Consider the following 21,811-nt stretch of genomic DNA (forward strand, 5'->3'; position numbering starts at 1 on the left):
AACACGAAAAACAGCCAATTTTCGATGTTTCAGTGTGTTGCTGACAGAGGTGTCGACCAATGTCCTATTTTTTTTCTATAGCACTGCAGAGGACATGCCTCCTGTTGACAGCCTCTCAAAACTTACGTTCACGCTATTGTAAACCCGCAGTAAAATCATATATACACTACTGCGGAATTACCCGTACTGCGGAATTAGCCGAGTTTCTCCCACCTCAAGAAGCTAAATTTAACCTTCGAAGAATCATTATCCTCAGATTTACATTGAAAGTATCTCTATAGAAATCCTTCATTACCTAATTCATAATTGATATGCAAGTTTTGGCTTCGTAATTTTGTATTTTCATTTTATTAATCATATTTTGTGACATTATATCAAATGTACATATTGAGGAACTGAAAGCATTTTTACATTACAATTTTATTTTTAAATTAAATTGGACAACATTCTGGACAAAAATGAACCAAGTAACAGAGTTAGAACAAAAGAAAAAACTCTCGATCCAATTTGATTCCTTGCATTCATTCTATATTGTGAACTGATGCATGGGTGTTTAGATCAGTAGTATGTATTGCAAAGTATGAATTGTTATATTTACTAATATTTTATTTTTATTGATGCAACATTCGCCGGAAGGCTAGAGCATCGAACTTCCCTATCAGAGACGAGGATTAAAATCCAAGTCAAATGTGTGATGAAAAGAGATATTTGGGGTAGATTCCCACTAGGTACTTGCAGTTCCCCTGAGGACATTGAATCAATTGTACCAATAATCCCAGTCCTATTCCTCCTTATACGAGTGTCACGTATAACCATCCCTTATAATGCGTCGACGGCAACATTGATCGTCAACAAATCTAAATGTTTGGAGTTTCATTTCCAAAGGGGTACGCTATGGTCAGCGAGTGTTTGGTCAATGTCAATGGGTGAAATGAGAGAAACATTTTAAAGATACGCGAAAAAGCGTCTTTGCAAGGGAGTTTGGGGTTGAGAAAACTGAATGTGTGAGCTCCAAGCTTGTTGTCCATTTGTCTCACTCAGAGTGTCGCCGTTCCATTGAAGAAATTTTAGATAATTTTGAAGGGGAAGCCGAAAAATTGACGTAATCTAGTGCGTACCGTTAAAATATTTTATACTAAGCTTTGTTCGGTTCCGGCATTCTTAAAATTGGTTCAATTATTCCGAACGTTGTCGAATTTATTGTATAGGGTTATTATAAAATAACTTACATAGTTTCAATTCATGTAACTGCCAGACAAATTGAATAATCAAGATGAACTAAGCGCTTATGAAGTGTGTGAAGAAGGGTATTTAGTTCTTTCGTGCTAAAACAATTGCTTAGATTGTTATGATATAACAATAAAGCTTTGAAAAATAAACAGAAATTTGTTAGACGTTTTGCTTGTTCGTTACTCACATTTTTCAAGTTTGAGAAAATTGTTGTAAATCGTCAAAAAGGTAGGGATTGATTTGGTACAATATTCACTGCCAAATTACGTAAGAAGATTTCGGACAAAAGTGAATCTGAGAGACGGCCCTTGTATCATATTTTCATGCCGTGTATTAATTAAGAAGTTCAAAATATTGGTTCTGTTCATGATGAAATTAAGTCGGAAGGAAAAAGAATTAGTGAGATTCAGTTTGCAGAAGTTCTTCACAAAAGCCGAACTGTAACTGAAGAAGTCATGTTATCGCTTAGCAGTGTTAACTTGATAAGCAAACGCTTGCAATTTTTATACAGTGCTGTTTGGAAAATTTTACGCAACCTTTTGATAGGTACTATATTCTTAACGAATGCAAATGATGTTTGAATTGAAGGAAAGTTATTATGAAAGAAGATGTAACTTTTCATTAAAGGGTTAGATACAACTTACAGCAGTAAAATGTTTGGAAATATTCAACATTTTTTTCCTCCATTACTGTATCTTATACAATTATGAAAATTGGTATGTGTAAAACAATATAATTTACGATTTTTTTTTTCAAAAATCATAATGGTGGTAGTTTACTGTGCAGTGATGAAGCGTTTCCCTCACAACTCATGAACTTGTTAACTTTTTCATGTTCTCTCTCTTTTATTTTATTGCTGAAACTCATGTTTACAATATCATGCACTTTCAACTACATTCCTTAATAAATTATATTTTTTTTATTTTGTGTAATATACAATACTGATATTTGACAATTGTTTAATGAATTTATTTTCTATCAGACAATATATCAAAGATAGAGAAGTGATCTTGCATCATATTGTAGATATGACATGCATAAATACACACAAAAAATTTCATCACAGAATGTTGAATAGTTTTTTAGTTATGTGCGAAACGCTTCATCATTGCACAGTGAACTGAATTTTGAAAAATAAAGTGTAAACAATTTTTTTTAAATCGTAAAAATATTTTTTTCATATAGCAGAAGGACAGTGTTTTACACATACTAATTTTCATTATTGTACAAGATAAAGTAATAGAGGAAAAAAAATGTTGACTATTTCCAAAATTTTACTGCTGTAAGCTGTACCTAACCCATTAAGTGTATTAGCTCAGATGGAAATTGAATCGAAATGGTTATTTCGAATACTGTAGGCAGATGAGCCCCACTTTACTCTCCATGTGAAGTGAAGACTCACAATTGTCGAATATGTACAGCAGAAAATCCACATGCACAGATTAAATTCCATTCTTAGTACATTCCATAGCGACTTGGTTCATCTTCGTTGCACAATTTGTTTGATAGCTACATTAATTTCATAATAACACGATACATGATAGTGTAAGTACAAACGTAGCAGATCAGATTTCAGATATGTACACTTCAGTTGGTAAATTATACCCTGTAGAAAAGTCTCTAATAACATCAAAAAGTATAATAACACAATTTCTTCTTCCATATATATCATCCAAATCTTCAAAAATACTTCTTACAACATGAGTCACTTCTATTCGTTTGGTGTCATCACTGTTGCTGATACAGAATCGGTATTTATATCTGCACGCACCTTTCTTCGGTCCTATGTACTGCAGAACAACGTAGAAACAATTGTCTCTCACTTCATGGCGACGGAAAAAGAACTCTCCTGAAAGGCACACGATACTGTTGTACTTTGTAGTCGGCTGTACATTCAGCAACCTCAGAGAAAATGCTTCATTTTCTGAACTTTGCATGTAGATTCTGTCATTATGACTATCTTTGAAATGCGATTTCATGTCTGGCATCGATCCTATCCAAGGACAAGATTCTCTGTAAAAAGGACATTTGTACTGCCCGTAGATGCACTCCTGCTGATGCCCATGAATAAGATTAATAGGATGCAATTCCATACAACCCGATCTTCGATTTGTGCAAGGATACATCGAACGAATGGCAATGCTTTCTAGGGCAAGATTTCGAACTGGTAAGAAATGTCTCTTGCACGTTGGGCATCTTTTTAATTTCGGCTTACAGTTGTTACAGATGTTGTGTCCATTCTCGCAGAATGTAATGGGTGGTACCATGTACTCCATGCATACCTGGCACTCTAGCTCGCGAAGAAGATTTTCATCAGGAACTTCCGAATGAGAAACCATTTCTTGAAAGTTTACTAGAAATGTATCCCAGAGGTAGTCAAATCTGCACCTAAAACAAAATCCATGAATATAATTAAGTTCTTGCTTATAAATTCTGTGGTGTTTGGGTAAAGGGTGATAAGTCATAAAAATGAGTTCGGAGATAAATGCAAATTAAGCTTGGAACCCTTATTACAAACAATTTTCTACACAAATAAAACACATCAACTGCTAGTATTGTTTGATTTTTGCACACCCACTTATATAATTTAACTTGTGTGTTCATCTGGGGAACAAAATTCCACCTGAACAAAAAAATGACTTATACCCCTTTACCCGAACACCACAGAATTATTGTCTGCAGTTGGGTGATATCACCTCATGTTATGTACAACGAAAACTTTACTGATGACGTGAATAATTTTATTCTATATCTAAAGACACACAAAATATAATACTTGAACATCGATAATGACAGAATTAAATTTTGAAGTAAACAGTACATTTTGTCTGATAGCTTCTCATTCTGGGACAATCTTCTGTGATATGGACCTCCCAGTTTTAAGTATCTTCCAAAATATACATGCCATATAATTTTATTGCCATTTACATCAACAAGCTTCGGCCGGATATGAACAGACGAACTGGGATCTATCGACCACATTGTAACCATCCGAAAGTTTTGCATGGCTATTTTAAGTATGAAGCGTCAAAGTAGGTCCGTAGGCCTTTATATTCTATTATTTTCACATTCAATAAATGTTTATTTTTTATCCAATAAAATATAATTTCAATTTGTAAAATTAAGTGGGTCCTAACCTTTATCCTACTTACAATAATGTTGTTGCTACTAACCCTAGGACACTTACTGCTACTACTACTAACAAGTGTGTTTTTTCTAAACATTTTTCCGTATGGAAGGTAGACCTTTTCCGAACACCATGAAATAAAGTTCCTTTATGGCACACTTCACAGCCAGTTTTATTATGTTACATTATACAGGGACATCACTTTATTTTTACTAACATTTTTAACATTAACCTGGCTATACTCGGAAACACTGTTACTCTCCTTCCATTACAAGAGTTTGGAGTTGCTTGTGCAATATATAAACAAATCATTTTACTAGCTATAGGAGGAGAGAAAAGTAGTGTATCCATTTATTTACGGGGAAATATAGTATTACGATTTTCAATTTGGTCATTACTTTACACTATTTTATCAAAAAACAGTAGAATAGTAACATTTTTTTTTCACAAACTCAAGTCTTCAGGCGGTTATATAGCCTACATTATGTAATGTCTACTTTATTCAGCATATTACTAACCAATTTATTCCTGAGAATTTTGTGAGCACTTCCGTAAGAAACCTAAAGTTCTACAGCTAACTTCTTGACTGACTTATTAGGACCTCGCTGCATCCTTTCTCTAGCATGTTCTACAACTTCTTCTGTACCCTTTGTTGGCCATCTTACACTTTTCTTCCTTTCTGTACACTCTGTTGCTCTAAATTTATCTATCAGATTAATGACATTTCTACGAAAATATTCCGTAATGATATAATCAGGAAATTGTTAAAAAAAACTGTTGTTCACATTCGGTTATATTGTAATTCCAGTTTCCATCATTGTTCTTCATACCTACAAACAGTAAAACAAAACTCTTGTTTAAATAATGCTGTTAAGTACCGCAACATATTATAGGGTACCGTACTTTCGGTAACTCTAATCTTCACTTGTACTCAGTCCACACAGATAAATTCAGTTATGCTACACACCAAACCTGTGTGAAAATAAACTTCAATAATATAAGCTTTTTCTTCTACAGAAAATGCAACATATTTCTGAAATACACTGTGCTCTGTACTGTTTATTTCACTGCTAGCAACAGCGGTCGTGAGTTTGTGTGACTGACGTTAGCAAGGACATTAGTGAAAGGGGTGGGAGTCAAGTACATTTAGAAACGCAGGTACAATAAAAATTGAAGTAAAATAAAATGATGTCCCTGTATAATGTAACATAATAAAACAGGCTGTGAAGTGTGCGATAAATATATTATGTTGTCACGTTACCTTATGTTACGCTACATTACGTTACGTTACGTTACGTTATGTTATATATATATATATATATATATATATATATATATATATATATATAAATAAAATAGAACAAATTTTTAAATTAATTTTATTCCACGAAAGAAAAAAATAACACTTACAAGGAGAAATATGTATATATGAGACAAAATGCATCACAATTGCTGTCAAAAAAATCAGTCTTAATTATGGACTAAAAATGTATAATGAGTAATAACATGATTTGGAATTCGAATTAAAATTTAAAAAAATTTTTTGGAATTAGCTATTTGAATTACTATCACAATTTTTACTGGTATATTTTAATGGCCTTATGATTTGATGATATTTCATTTTAATTCATATTTCTCTCAGTTTACTCTTATTATCACGTTAACGTAGAAAACTTTAATTCAGACTTCTTACTAATATTAAATTCGAATTAAATATAATACTCGAGTTATATTTTTCATTTTAAGTATAATAATATTACCTTCCTTTCTTGGATATAACAAAAAGCTACTATATACTCAATTCCCCCCCCCCCCACCCCCAAAACGAATTTTACTCGCATAGGGATTAGATTTATATTTAATAGAACACATTGTTATCTAAATGTTATTTCTTTAATATGAACCTTATTATTTTGAGACAAGTTTTCCCTCAATCCATTAAGAGCAAATGCTGATTAAATTTCGGCGCTGAACCTTGGACTCTTTTCGCTGGTATTATCACCTTCATCTCATTCCTACGCTAGATAACTATAGCAGTGGATAAAGCATGGTAAAATAACCCAATTTATAAAATACAGGTTTATTTCTGTGAGTTACACTTTATAATTACCGTATTTATATCGCTTCTTTTCCTTATACTGTAATTCATCTACATTTACAAATGCATGTTCTGATATTCTGATAATAAATCATTATTATTATTATTGTTACAAAATACTTTTGTAAATATTATTGCTCTAAAATAACTGTTTGTAGACCTAAGAAAAATGTTATTTTTCTACACCCGATAAAAGATAATACATTGTATTTTATCCAACATAACATTTACGTCTGCCCTTCAAGCGAAGATTTTTCCCCTTGCTGGGCCTATATTACGTATTACAGCAGCTCCATTCGACTGATATAGTACAGACGTGGACAAATTATTAACAAAATTGACGATTTTTATGATAATTCTCTTTACAAAATTTGACTTTTCAATTTAGACTGCAGTTGACAACTTTATCATTATAGTAGATAGAAATATGAAAATATGTGAACTGTAGTATAAATTGAAGAGCCAAATTTTGTAAAAAAAATATAAAATAAAAATCTTCAATTTTGCTAATAATTTGTAAATATGCAAAAATGTCAACTGCAGTCTAAGTTGAAGAGTCAAATTTTGTAAAAATGTATAATAAAAATCTTCAGTTTTGCTAATAATTTGTAAACATGAAAAAATATCAATTGTAGTCTAAATTAAAGAGTCGAATTTTGTAAAAATATACAATACAAATCTTCAATTTTTCTAATAATTTGGAAATAAGCAAAGATGTCAACTGTAGTCTAAATTGAAGAATTATATTTTGTAAAAATATATAATAAAAATCTTCAATTTTGCTAATAATTTGTTCACGTCTGTATGTGTATGAGAGTAGGGGACTACTTTGCCAGTTGGTTTGTAAACACTGTTTTATTCTGTGTTCAAATAAATTTGGAGATAATGTGTCTCAACTACTTGAATAATTCCTTCGTAATATATGCATCATAAATAAAGCGTCGCTGTTCTAATGTGTACGGCATTGCCATAAATTAAACTAAACTTCACTGAATGAGAATCAGCTGTAGGCTATAGAAAATCTCGGTTTCAGGCCATTACGTCTAAGAACAATAGGTCTAATAAAACATGAAGTCTAATAAAAAATGTCTAATAATAACTCAGGTCTAAAAGAAAAATGTCTAATGCCTAAATGTCTAAATAAAATTTACGTCTAATATGTAAATGACTAAATAAAATTTACGTCTAATGTGTAAATTTATAAATAAAATATATGTATAAATCTCAAATAACTTTAACAATACTTACTAAAAAAGTTGATATTGTTATGATAATGAACATACGTTTCCTTAGTAATACAATACCTTGTCAGTTTCAGAATTTTTTTATCAAAATGAATACATATCAAGAGCTTGCGGGAAAAACTATGAATGTCACATTTCTATTAAGGATTACATAATGATCTAATTGAGTCTATAACTGCAAGATGTAGTGCTGTTTCTATAGAAAATAAAGGAAAGGATTACTGTATTCGTGGTGATAATTCTCCTTTTTACCATTTTTCATAAGAACAACATTAAATTTATCAGTGATCCATTGAATTAGATAATGACATCAACCTTAAGAAAACTGTGACATTCATCGTTTTTCCCGCAAACTCTTCATATACTATTAATTCCCCTAAAGTTAAAAATATTACAGTTCATAATAATTTCGACTACCACTTAAGATTGAGAAGTATAACCAGCTATAGGACCTACTGGAGACGTTCACTCAGAGACGCTTGCAATGCTACTTGTGTCACCAATGAGGACTTGGATAACATTGGAATGTGTTTAATCTTGTAATGCACTCCAAAGAACTATAAATAGTGTTGAAGGATGGCACTCGAAATTCCAAAAAAAAAAAAAAAATATTATTATATCTCATCATGCATATGGAAGCTTTTAGAATATACAGTATTAGAACAGACTAACGTAATAATGAAGTGCTCATAACATAGCTCCTGGGAGGACATGGAAGAGTTCAGCATCCCGTAAAGAAATCGTATCAAATTTAATCAAAACAAGTAAGAGAATGATAACACTTTACCAGCAGTATAAAGATAGTGGAGAAATTGATTTGAACTTGAGACCTTTAAGCTACAGGCTGAAATTCCATCCTGTACCGGAAGATGAAAATAAGGATTAATCTACTGTATATTTTCATTTCTCAACTATTTCAATATTAGGCCTACTGTATTTTATTCCTGAGTTATATGAAATAAACAATAATATACAGATAACAGATGTATTACTGTTATAATTTAGGCATAATAGTATTAGAAGTCATTGTAAGTTAGACTATGTAGTATTAGACATTTCTGTTAATTGGATTAGGTTGAATTGGACTTGGTTCCAAAGACAAAATATCATTATACTTATAAAATTAGACTTTCTGCCATTAGACTTAAAATCCTTAAACCTAATGACCTCTAACCCAAAGCTCTAACTTTGACGTCTCTTCAGCCTGTGTTATCTGTCAATACTACGCAATATAAAATCTTTCCATGCTTTATCCTTGGAAAATATAAACACTATTTCTTCGGCAGTTACTTCCGATCTATAACAGTTAAAGGCCAGCGGCACTTTTCTGAACGAAACCTGTTTCCTAGCGAACGCTGCAATAAAATTACTGTTATCAGTATTATTAAAGCTAATATTATTATTATTATTATTATTATTATTATTATTATTATTATTATTATTGTTACTACTACTACTACTATTTAATGGAGCGTCTAATTGCATATTTAGACCCTTTACTAGATATTACATCAATCGGACACAGGATGAGATTTCCCATGACGTCATGTCCTTGGACTTATCATAAGACAATGATCTCAAAAGAGATAAAACTGACGCAATAGTTTATATTTTATATTTGACAGAAGGGATTAGGAACTGTAGATCGTATATCTTCGTGTGACGTCATTCAGCTCTAGATTCGAATAGTCATGACTCGTGAGTCATGAGGCTGATGAAGTTATATTTATGTATAGCTATTTTGAATATATACTCTCAACAACTTGTTTCACTTTTTTAGTATTGTTGGCCCTCTCTTTCCTGTATACTGTGCCATCACCACACTTATTACGTTTAAAATTAATTTCATTTCAGCTATTATTTTTCCTATTTAACTTATATCGTCTCTTGTAGTTAATCCAATTCAATCCCTACCGGTACTATTAACCACGATTATCTATTACCACTTCCTACTTTCCTTCTCTCGACCCTTTACACTGTTTTCACTTTCATTCACAAATTCATATTATTTTCACTATTATTCCTAACTTTTTATAGTATTTCCCTGTCCAATAGTTTGGAATACTCCACTACTTGCACTTATTTATCTCATCACTTCCTTCACTGTGCTTATTATTAAACTTCGAAGTTGAGGTCCCGAGCAGAGAGATGCACGTTAAAGGATGCGGAGTATTGGGCGTTGGTGGGGGGAACAGGTTAGGGCTGGTTTACTTTTTCCATCTATCGCACTATCTCTCTGTAGGTCAAGAGGAGGTTTCGCACGTACGAGCATTGAAGCTGGGACAGTTGGAACAACTCGATGTCGAGAACGAAATTCAATTGGAATAAATTTTAAATGTATGCTATGAACTTTCTTTCACGATATATTGTAATTATCTTATGTTTGGCGATACTTCATTTAACTCATTTGATTCTCACGTTTCTCTTTTATTACCGAGTTAACCTAAACTTCTTATTATACTCATAATATCAAATTCTTACTAAATACAGTACTTGAGTGATTTTCATTTTAAGTATAATATTACCTTCCTTCCTTTTAAGCTGCGACATGTTCAATTTTCCCCAACCTACCGAACACAACTTTTACTCATACTGGGGTTATTTTTGTATTAAACAGAACATATTTTTATTCAAATGTTGCTTCTTTAATATTAACTTAACTTAACTTACTGACTTTTAAGGAACCCGGAGGTTCATTGCCGCCCTCACATAAACCCGCCATTGGTCCCTATCCTGAGCAAGATTAATCCATTCTCTATCATCATATCCCACCTCCCTCAAATACATTTTAATATTATCTTCCCATCTACGTCTCGTCCTCCCTAAAGGTCTTTTTCCCTCCGGCCTCCCAACTAACACTCTATATGCATTTCTGGATTCGCCCATACGTGCTACATGCCCTGCCCATCTCAAACGCCTGGATTTAATGTTCATAATTATGTCAGGTGAAGAATACAATGCGTGCAGTTCTGTGTTGTGTAACTTTCTCCATTCTCCTGTAACTTCATCCCTCTTAGCCCCAAATATTTTCCTAAGAACCTTATTCTCAAACACGCTTAACCTCTGTTCCTCTTTTAAAGTGAGAGTCCAAGTTTCACAACCATACAGAACAACCGGTAATATAACTTTTATAAATTCTAACTTTCAGATTTTTCAACATCAGACTGGATGATAAAAGTTTCTCAACCGAATAATAACAGGCATTTCCCATATTTATTCTGTGTTTAATTTCTTCCCGAGTATCATTTATATTTGTTACTGTTGCTCCCAAATATTTGAACTTCTCCACCTCTTCAAAAGATAAATTTCCAATTTTTGTATTTCCATTTCGTACAATATTCTCGTCACGAGACATAATCATATACTTTGTCTTTTCGGGATTTACTTCCAAACCTATCTCTTTACTTGCTTCCAGTAAAATGTCCGTGTTTTCCCTTAGTAGTTTGTGGATTTTCTCCTAATAGATATTATTATTATTATTATTGTTATTATTATTATTATTATTATTATTATTATTATTATTATTATTATTATTATTATTATGTTAATAATAGCAAGAAGAAGAATTTTTCCACCACCGCAATGACACCCAAACATGTAGGCCTAAATACAGAAAACTTTCGTTTCAAACCGCAATCATCCATAGCAGCTATTGTTGTTACCACAATGTATTAAACAAAAGACTATCATTTCATACCTGATGGAGATGTAATTTTATAAATCAATCGATTCAGAATTTGAAGACGAGTAAAAATGTACGAATATACAGCATATCCCAATTGAAAAAATGTAATGTAATTTCCGGTTAAATACTTCAAGTTTCACGTAATATAACTTTCAAATATATTTGGGGCCTACCAGAATCCAATTACATTCAATATAATCTGTACTTACTTTCATATAAATTTTTTCAAACAGGAACACAATTGAAGGGTTCAGAGCCATAGTGGGCCAAGCGCCATTTATTAAAAACGGAGAAAGCAAGGGTTGAAGTTAAGTGAATACCATAGTTTAATGAAGATTGAAATACTATTTAGTTTTAATGTTTATACTTTATATTACTTGCTATATGTTTCCATTGAATTATGGTAATAACTTTATCTTGTTTTCTACGGTTTTAGTAAATGGCGCTTGGCCCACTATGGTTCTGAACCCTTCAATTAACGAATTATATACTAAATGTGTATAATTTGATAACAATAAACATGATTTTTTCTTCTAAATATTGGAAATATAATATAACACGTGTTGTTGAAAATAAAACATGAATCGTATAGATCTATACATTATAACAATAGTTTTAATGAAACTCCTTCCAGTCACCAAACACATGTGTAGTATCCAAGCACATAGGCATAATGAAGTTGCGCAACAAAATGTATCTAAACCTTTAAGCCACTTTCAGTGACGCAATTACATCCTTTTTTCCTGCGTACTACTTTTTACATTGCATGCAATTCAAAAATTGCGGAAAATCCGTGTGGCATATGCAAAGTTTTAAGTTGCACGGGTTTTTGTGTCGTAGACGAGTACAAAAACTAACATTCTTTATACATTTACAGACCTAGATTTCAATCAAGCAGACTCAAATTTCTGGAATGTTACAGTGAACCGGTCTAGTTTCATTGCAGAGATTTAAAAACTAATTGTAAAATGTGACCTTAATAATTGTACTTGTATCTTCCAAAGGTATAACATTAATATATTTTTACTCAAGATTATTGCATAGCCTTACCTCTGTGATGTAGAATGTGCCTCGCCCGACGTCTGAACCACTTCTGCAATACGAAGCAACACTTAGAGCACGATCAGATTACTTAATTCCAGATACCGGTACGTAATTTATCTCGAAATGTTGAACTTGAAACACATTGATGATAAGATTACTATCTGGGCCCACGTGTATGTAAGCGTGTAGCTGTTAGTATTGATTTGCACACAATATTTTATGGTCCGAATTTATAGTCGATATACAGAGTGATTCACGAGGATTTACCGTCCTTTACGGAGCTTATTTGTGAAGACATTTTGAGCAAAAAATGTCATATAAACATAGTTCCTATTCTCAATATTTTCAGAGTTACACTAATTTAAAGTTGTTTGTAAACTACGTTTTTCTTTAATTTGAAGGTAAAAGAATAATACAAATAGAGAATGAACCATTCAGAAATATTATTTCTTTCATTGGCAAGTATTATGAAGCTAAAAATATGCTGTGAACTCCTTAGTTGCTTCGTACAGACATCTTTTTCTATTGTTAACTAGAAAATTACATTATTCTTACGCACTTATCACAACAATTACTACAAATCACATCACTTACACCGACTTAATTATTTTCAGTTCAATTTGCATCCTAATTTACAATCTTGGAGAGTTTACAACACATTTTTTAAAATGTCGCCGTCTGCTTGAGTACACTTGGCCGCACGCTTGTGAACGGCACTCGTCGCTCTACGTAACTGCATACGGCTATCTTTGATTTCCGTAGCGCTCGCGCTGGCTGTTGACTGCACGCTGACCAAGATCACGCGTTCACAGCAATGCGTTCCAATAACGAACCGTAACTCTGTAAATATTTAGAATAGGATCCATGTTTATAAGACATTTTTTTGCTCGGAATGTCTTCGGAAATAAGCTTCGTAAAGGACGGTAAATCCTCGTGAATCACCCTGTATAGGATAAATAAGAAATAGGCCTACTTATATTTATATTAACAATTGAAGGGCTCAGAGCCAAAGGCGACTAACGCACAATTATAAAATGAGTAAATGAGAGTTGATATTAAGAAGATCCTTACAAAAATGGTTTCACAATTTATTTTAAATGGTCTACATTGAATAAACACAAAAAATATCATGAATCTATAACAACCATGTATAGTTTTGAAAAAAGGCTTAATAATGAACAATACAAAATTGTGGGTTGGTCGCCTTTGGGTCTGAGCTCTTCAATTCAGAATCATGTTACAAGTGAATCCGTGAGTTCAAAAGCAATTTCCATTAAAACTAATTTTCCATTAAATATATTTAAAAAAAGAAACATATTTTTTAACATGCAACAAGTATAGAGGTTTCTATTATTTTTGTTAAATGAAATTGTTATGTTATTCACTATGCCATCAACATCAAGAAATAATATTGCTTACTGTTATAACAATAGTTTTTATCGCCGTTATATAAAATGTAATATTTCTCACACTCTAAGCATACAAATGTCATATTGACAACCGACTTCTTTTCACAGTATAAAAAAAAACTTTGGACAAAAAATTTTTACCCTAGAAAACCATATAAAATTTACAACTACATTGTTCTAATGAAACTGTTAAAATTAATATTAATTTTACTGTTATTAATGTTATAGCACAGTCTAGTATATACAGTCACGAAGCTTGAGTTGTGAGGGTGCTAGGAACAATTTACTGTGCCGGTACAATTTCGTATCGTCTGTAATGAGTAGGGAACGGAATTTGGAGCAGTAAAAGCTAGTATTGGCATCTACACAGCCATTTGTTTACAACCCTTTATACCAAGTCCTCCCCTCCATGACATACTCGCAGATCTCTGCACGTCAGCAACAGGTGAACGGGACAGTTGTCGCATAAGAACCTCTACATGCAGGTTTGCAGTTCAGAGTAGTGAAGTGCGGGTACAATGCCGAAAGTGAAACCAACTAACAATACACAATTGAAAGATTATATTTGTAAAAGCTTCAGATCGAGTATCAAAATTCAGGAAACAATTTCCTAAATTGTCGCTTCCCCCATGCCCAGTTCTTAAGAGATGGGGGTCATGGTTAGAAGCTTGCAATTATTACGCACATCACCTCAAATCTGTGAAGAAAGTGGTCCAATCTTTCAATCCCGATGACGCGGCTGAGATTCAAATACGCCAGGAACTGCTAAATGATAGAACAATCGAGAATGAAGTCACGGATATTAAGTCAATTTTTTTATATTTACCGGATGCCATTATTCGATTAGAATAGTCAGGAGTAGAACTAGTTGAGCAAATAAATATTATGAGGACTATTGTAAATAAACTGAGTGCAGTAGAAAGCAAAACGTGTTGGTGAAAAAATGAACAGAGTTTTGGTTAAAAATGATGGGTACGGTATTCTTAGTCGGATTTCAGATGTACTAACAAAGACGTGTCCCAATGACGTCATTCAACATGTGAATTTAATTGACGTATCTTGTTTCAAGTACTCTCCAATTGTCTCTCAGATGTTAAAAAAATTCCTTCCTTGCAACAGAGCAAAGTTGTATTTTGAAAATTTGAAAATAATATTTACAATTTATTATAACAAGGCACAGCAGGAATAATTGTTTCATCAACAAAACATAGCATTAATTGAAAATGCCAATTGGTTTGCTTCTACGTTTTGTTCAACATTTAATAATACTGTATTAGGCTATGTTGTAAACATTGTAGTATATTGTATATATTGCTAAATACCGTAATATACGTTACATACATATTATCATATTTCATGATATTGTAAATAAAGGTTTTAATTTAACACGCTCCTGACAGAAAAACATACATATTCATAGGCGAGTTCCATACAGAAGACAACTGTCTATCAGGCATCAAGTCCACACCTGTGGAGTAACGGTCAGTGCATCTGGCCGCGAAACCAGGTTGCCCGGGTTCGAATCCCGGTCGGGGCAAGTTACCTGGTTGAGGTTTTTTCCGGGGTTTTCCCTCAACCCAATACGAGCAAATGCTGGGTAACTTTCGGTGCTGGACCCCGGACTCATTTCACCGGCATTATCACCTTCATTTCATTCAGACGCTAAATAACCTAGATGTTGATACAGCGTCGTAAAATAACCCAATAAAAAATCAGGCATCAATGTTTCCAGTGATACGTGAGGACGCAGAGGTTGATATTTAACTATGTATATTTGTAATGTTGTTTATTGGTGTCTTGTGCGTTGCCAAAAAAAACACATGTAGTTCAACATGAAATGCAGATTATGTATGTAGGCTACCATATGTCATTAAACTATAACAATTGTTTATTCTGAAATACGTTTACAGCACGTTGCGTGTAAGTTTGTATGAAGCGGACTGTACTCGTCCACGCAGCTCGCTTGACAGTCACTGAGCTACGAATATCTATACTACGTTTCACCATTCGTTATAATACTCCAAATCCCTTTCCCTAGTAATGAGGCATCAGCGAATAGGGATTATAAAGAATGGACACTGAGCGAATGTTCCTGTGTTTTGTTTCTCTGTGCGCCGACGTTTAGTTCCACTTTCAAGCGCTAGAGGTTAGTGTAATCGAGCATAGGCTAAGATAATGAGTATAGAGTTGAGACACAGGATCCAAACATCGGCTACCTTATTCCATAATCCAGTAACGCTTTGCTTCAAATAAATTCAAGTTAACGGCTTTTCCTTATTTTTCAGTAACAAACTAATTGTAATAATATTATTTTATATTTCAGATAAAATAAATTATACTATAAAATAATATAATACATTATAAATTTATGTATCACATTCGTTTAATATTAGTATGCAATATAATATAGGTATACGGTCTTACTTCTCATAAGAGTTTTGTTTTTCCATTTTCAGTGCTATCAAATCATTACATATCTTAATTGTTGTTGAGGTCAACGTCTCAACTCTCATTATAAAGGAACTCTAGAGTCTAGACATTACAGTTAATGACGGATTTACTATTTTATGGATCCAATTTATTTTATTTGCGTACATAAAGTACATAGATGTATTAATTATATGTGTTATATTTCCGCTGTGTCGACTGCTAGCTGGTGTGATGTCAGCGCCAACTCTAGGGAGAAAGCAGAATCTCACACTCTAGCTGGTTTGAAGGTCATTGAAACCAGTCCGGCTACATCAAAGGTACCGAGGCGAAGTGTCCATACTTATAGTTACCTATAGGCTGGAGGCATTATTAGCGATCCTAGTGGTTAGCAACTATCTATGGATGCATATTTACTACGTATTGAGCTTCGTGACTGTATATACTAGACTAAAAAAAAAAGTATGTATGTATGCACAGTGTTCTGCCCAAGAGCAGGTCTTTAACTGCAAACCCAGCATTTCCCTTTCTTGCTTTCCTCTTAATCTCCCCATATAATACCTTACTGCTGTCTATCAACTGATATCTTTTACCCCGAACTCTTGTCCCGTTCACCATTCCTTAAGCATCGCAAATTAACAAATTAGGCCTACACCAAAATAATTAAAAAATAAATAAAAATAAATAAAGTAAAAAATAAAATAAAATAAATAAAAAGCCAATCACCGCACTCACACACCTACTGGCACTTATGCCAGAAATAGTGTCATATACAGAATGTAAATATATATATATATATATATATATATATATATATATATATATATATATAATTATTATTTATGTACAATGGCTGGAGAGGGCATCCTGCGCGTATAAGACCCTAAAACTGCCTCTGGCTCAAAGCCAGTAAAGTCAATAAACATCACAACATCAGTCCATCGCTGTGTATAACTGCTAGGATTCCTGACCGTAAAACGAGCAAATGCTGGGTAACTTTCGGCGCTGGATTCTAGACTCATTTCGCTGGCATCATTTCATTCACACGCTATAAAAACATAGCAGTTGAAAAAGTGTCGTAAAATACCAATTAAAAATATTATTTATATTAATTCATAGAATACAAGTTTGACTTGTACTGCCAATATTTGTTCTGTCTATGTTAATATGGCGATAAGTTTCTTCATTGCTGTTATTTTCACGAAAGATTACATCGACGAGATGTTTCCTGTATTTTTGCTTGCAAAGATTTTTCTTGCAATTTTAGTTTTGTTCTCCTTGCTATTTTCTACATATCCCTTAGTAACCGCAGAGAAAGTACTAGCAATAATAACTTCTTCACCATCACTGTCCATTTTATTAAAAGTTACAACTAAATTACAACTGTTTATTCTTATTTTAACTTGTTGGTAAATTGTTACTTGGTCACGAAACATATAAGTAATCCTATTCAAGGTGTTACTCTTTGAGATATTTCAAACAAAAAAGTTTAATACAATTTTTCTCGTTATTACTTCCTCTTCTCCAGAAAAAATTCTTTTATATGAATCATTTTATAGAGTGTGTTGGTAAAGCGACTGAATTAATTCCCTATATGCTCAGTTAATTTAAGAGAGCAGTGTATTATGATAATATACGTTTAAAATAGTTTCAGTTTTGTCCTTTAAATATGCAGAAATTTTATGTGAACAAATGTAACTTTTCATCCTCCGAAGGAATTTTAAAATATCACATTTGTTCGGAACAAATTTCTGCACATTTAAAGGAAAAATCTAAACTTCTTTCTATCATGTATTACCATAATACGCTGCTCTCTTAAATTTGGATTTCCCAAAACACGCTATGAAATGTTTCATATAAAATAATTTTTATTTCAAAAAGTAAGCAAAAACGATCAAAATTGTATTAAACATTTTTATTTGAAATATCTCGAAGAATAACCCCCTGAAATTAATGACATTACTCATAGTTCACTCTGTATATTTGTTTGTTTGTTTGTTTTTTTTTCATCACCGTTCGAATTTATGCAGATGACTTTAATAATAATGCAGGGACATCATTTTATTTTTACTAACATTTTAATATTAACCTGGCTATACCTTTAGAGAACCGGAAACACAGTTTGCTACCCCCTTCCACGACTAGAGTTGGATGATACTGACGTAAAACACAAACAAATCGCTTTACTAGGTATAGGAGGGAAGAAAAAGTAGTTCATCCATTTACGTAAACTAGGAAATATCGGAATTTTGAGTTCAATAATTTTCATTAGGTTTTTGTTTACACAAAATACAGTACAGTATTAACAATAAGTGTTTTTACTCACGAACTAAGTTATTCATGCGAAAGTATTCATTATGCAGTGTATATTATACTATCTACAGCACATTAGCGTATAATATAGAGAATTAAGTTAAATTGAAAAATAATCATAATATGGATATTTAAACACATTTTTGAAAATGGTGGCCGTTCATTTCGATAGAGGCTTCAGTTCTTTTGTGCATATTATCGCACTATAGACTATTGCATCTAATTCCAATTACCAGTTTCGTCCTTCATACTAGTAACTCATGTTGAAATAATTCTGTATCTACTCTATAAAAGAGTACCTTACGTACTGTAAATTCAATCTTCACTTCTGCCCGACCCGAAAAGATAAAATTACTCAGACATGCTATCTACTGTCCGTCCAAGTGGTTATGTCGCAGGATCGTAGAAAGGGGGAAAATCACGTGACAGTTAATTACTTAACAAGACCCTTTTATTTAAGTTATTTTAAACAGTTGTATAATATGACGCAAACGTCCAATTCCTAACAGAAATTAATGTTTTCAGAAAAGAGCTAAGACAGCTCAGCCACTAGATTTTACAGAGGTGGGGGAAATCGGGATGCGACGTAGGCAAACGGACGACAGTACCTGTGCGAAAATATGATTCAATATTGAAAGCTCTTTCGTCACTGTAAAACGCGAACATATTTCTGGAACGTACTATACTCACTAACTCAGTGCTGTTTACTATATGCGGCCTTGGTTTTGTGTGGAGGACAGTTCGAACTTCATTAGTAGAAGGAGTGTGAGTGAAGTACATTCAAAAACTCAGGTGCAATAAAAATTGAAGTAAAAATAAAATGATGTCCCTGTACTATTACAAAGTACAAATTTTAGTTAGTTATGAAAAATTAAACTGAAACAACCTATTTACAATAGATTTGTTTCCAGATGTCTGTGATTGTAAGTTTTAGTGGTTTCCATAGATAGTGCTTTTCTTTACTCGTGCTTTTAGCACACTAGCTATGCTTGAGTTCTAATTTAACCACCCAACTCGTGAAAAGGGCACCTTTTTAGATACTGGTCCTTGTTGTATAGGCCTAAATGATTATTTCTTAGACTTTAGAGATGACTTGTTTTCGTACGAAATATCTTGTATGGGTACGTTTTCAACAGAGTTAATTTGAAATAAGTGCATAATTTCACTTGAACCTTTCTATTTACACTCTAATCACTGCATAAATGCATCTCATATTACAAGGCAAAATGGTTATCAGTAACAAACATGGAATGAACATATCTCAGAATGAAGTTCTGATTGATATATTCTATTATCAGGCAATACATCTAACTTGACGATAACTTATATGTCAAGAGGTTGAACAATATTGTTGCATACATTTTAAGTTTGATTAGTGAAATATGTTACTAGTCCAATAGAGGGGAAAAGAAACTGGCCACTCTACTTCATTATCTTTTGGCTTAGTTTGCTCATGAGTGATGTGATGACTTATCGGTGTCACTTATGTGGTACCAACCAGTTTTCGGACTGTTAACTAAACAAATAAAGAAACAAAACATTTATAGAAATACATCTCTAACTTCAGAAATCGTCTTTTGGAGCACTGTAAGACTGCTTTAAGCATTAAAACTATTTATAGAAAATCTGTATACCGTACGAAGATTCTAAATTATTGCACTTAACTTCTGTGGCAGGCCACTTACAAATTTCGTCGTAGAATGTTAGATCTCTTCATAAGTAAACTTTGGAAAACATTCTATTCTGGAGCTCGCACATTTCAAAGTAAATAGGCCTGCTGTCGATCAGTGGTTCTCAAACTTTTTAAGTTCGTGATCAACCTTGAAGGATACTATATCCTGAGGTATAAGTTCTTTTCTTTTCTATGAACTATTAGAATTCGCCCAACCGTTCTTAAGTCAGCACAGTCTCTCTTAAAGTACCAATTCGAATTTCTTCCCTCTCTACCGCTTTCTACAACCTATTCACACCTACTTTGTCCTACCAAACCTCCGGAAACTCTCACGTCATATCTTTGTTTGTTAGTCCAACAGCAATGGCTGGTACTGGTAACTTTGTATAAGTTCTAGTAGTATGCAAAAGTGAAAGGAACTGACCGAAACTGCGTCACTTAAGTCGGGGTAAGATGAAAGGAATGCGAAGAACTTTTAGTTTTAATCCTCACTGGGCCTCTGTATTTGTTAAGAGGACTATAGTAAATTAAATTGAACTGGGTAATTAACAATATTAACACTACGAAGATGTATGTGTGCATGGAAGAATAGAAAAGATGAGTGTACGCATAGTTAAATTAATAGAAGGATGGATGGAATGAGGGTGAAGAAAAGAAACGATGAATGGATGTATAGATAAATAGTTAGATGGATGGTTTTATTAATGGATAAATGGAGTGGTGGGTGAAGAAAACAATGGATGTATGTACGCAAATAGAATGACCGGTGAATGAATGAATCTGTGTACTTATTCACATACTGAACATTTCCAAAACAATGCACAACTAGGATATTATCTTAAAGAAAAATGTTTCAAGTGTTTATGAAGATATAACTGATTGGTTTCTAAAATTAGCCTATCATTTAAATTTCTTGATAATAGGAAAATCATCTCTATATTTGTTTTAATTCTATCCTTATGAAGTGATTCAAGTTAATCACTATTAAAACAGATTGCAAGTTTATTGCTAATGAAAAATCCGTCAATAACTTATCATAAAAGTTTTATTGTACTTTAGTTTCAGACAAACGTTTTCGCTTGCACGTATAGCATCATCAGGTATGTTTGCGTGAACATGCTGACAGATGACATGAAATTAGATTGTACACGACACGAAAATCAGACAATCTAAGCTTACGACATAAGGTGCAATGTGGTGTTCATAAGTTAAAATACAAGTTTAATGGAAATATAAAGATAACACTACATTGGAAACAACGTTAATGCTAATATTTTGTCTTGTAATGAAGTTACCGATAACTACAAAAATGTAAATAACGTTACTATTAGTGATATTGTACAGACTAATAATGAAGACAAACATAAACATGGAAACAATGTTAATGTTAATACTGTTGTCTGTAATGAAGGCGATTTTAAAGACTGCAACAACGTTAATATTAAAACTGCAACAAAAATAAAAATAACCACAAAAATTGGAAACGACGTTAATATTAATAGTCTAATTTTGTAATAACGGTAAACATAAAAATGGTAAACAATGTTAATGTTGATCACAAA

At 32.8% G+C, this 21,811-nt stretch overlaps 1 long non-coding RNA gene across 1 annotated transcript; it reads right to left on the bottom strand.

The window, feature by feature from the left end:
- Positions 1–318: 318 nt before the first annotated feature.
- LOC138698258 (uncharacterized) lies at positions 319–12,548 on the bottom strand. The gene is made up of 2 exons (XR_011331799.1): positions 12,435–12,548; positions 319–3,618 (listed from the first exon to the last, which is right to left on the bottom strand). It is a non-coding gene; the product is annotated as an uncharacterized lncRNA (long non-coding RNA).
- Positions 12,549–21,811: the final 9,263 nt, after the last annotated feature.

This window comes from Periplaneta americana, chromosome 4 (assembly GCF_040183065.1).
Source record: "Periplaneta americana isolate PAMFEO1 chromosome 4, P.americana_PAMFEO1_priV1, whole genome shotgun sequence".
In the NCBI taxonomy this organism is placed as follows: Eukaryota; Metazoa; Arthropoda; class Insecta; order Blattodea; family Blattidae; genus Periplaneta; species Periplaneta americana.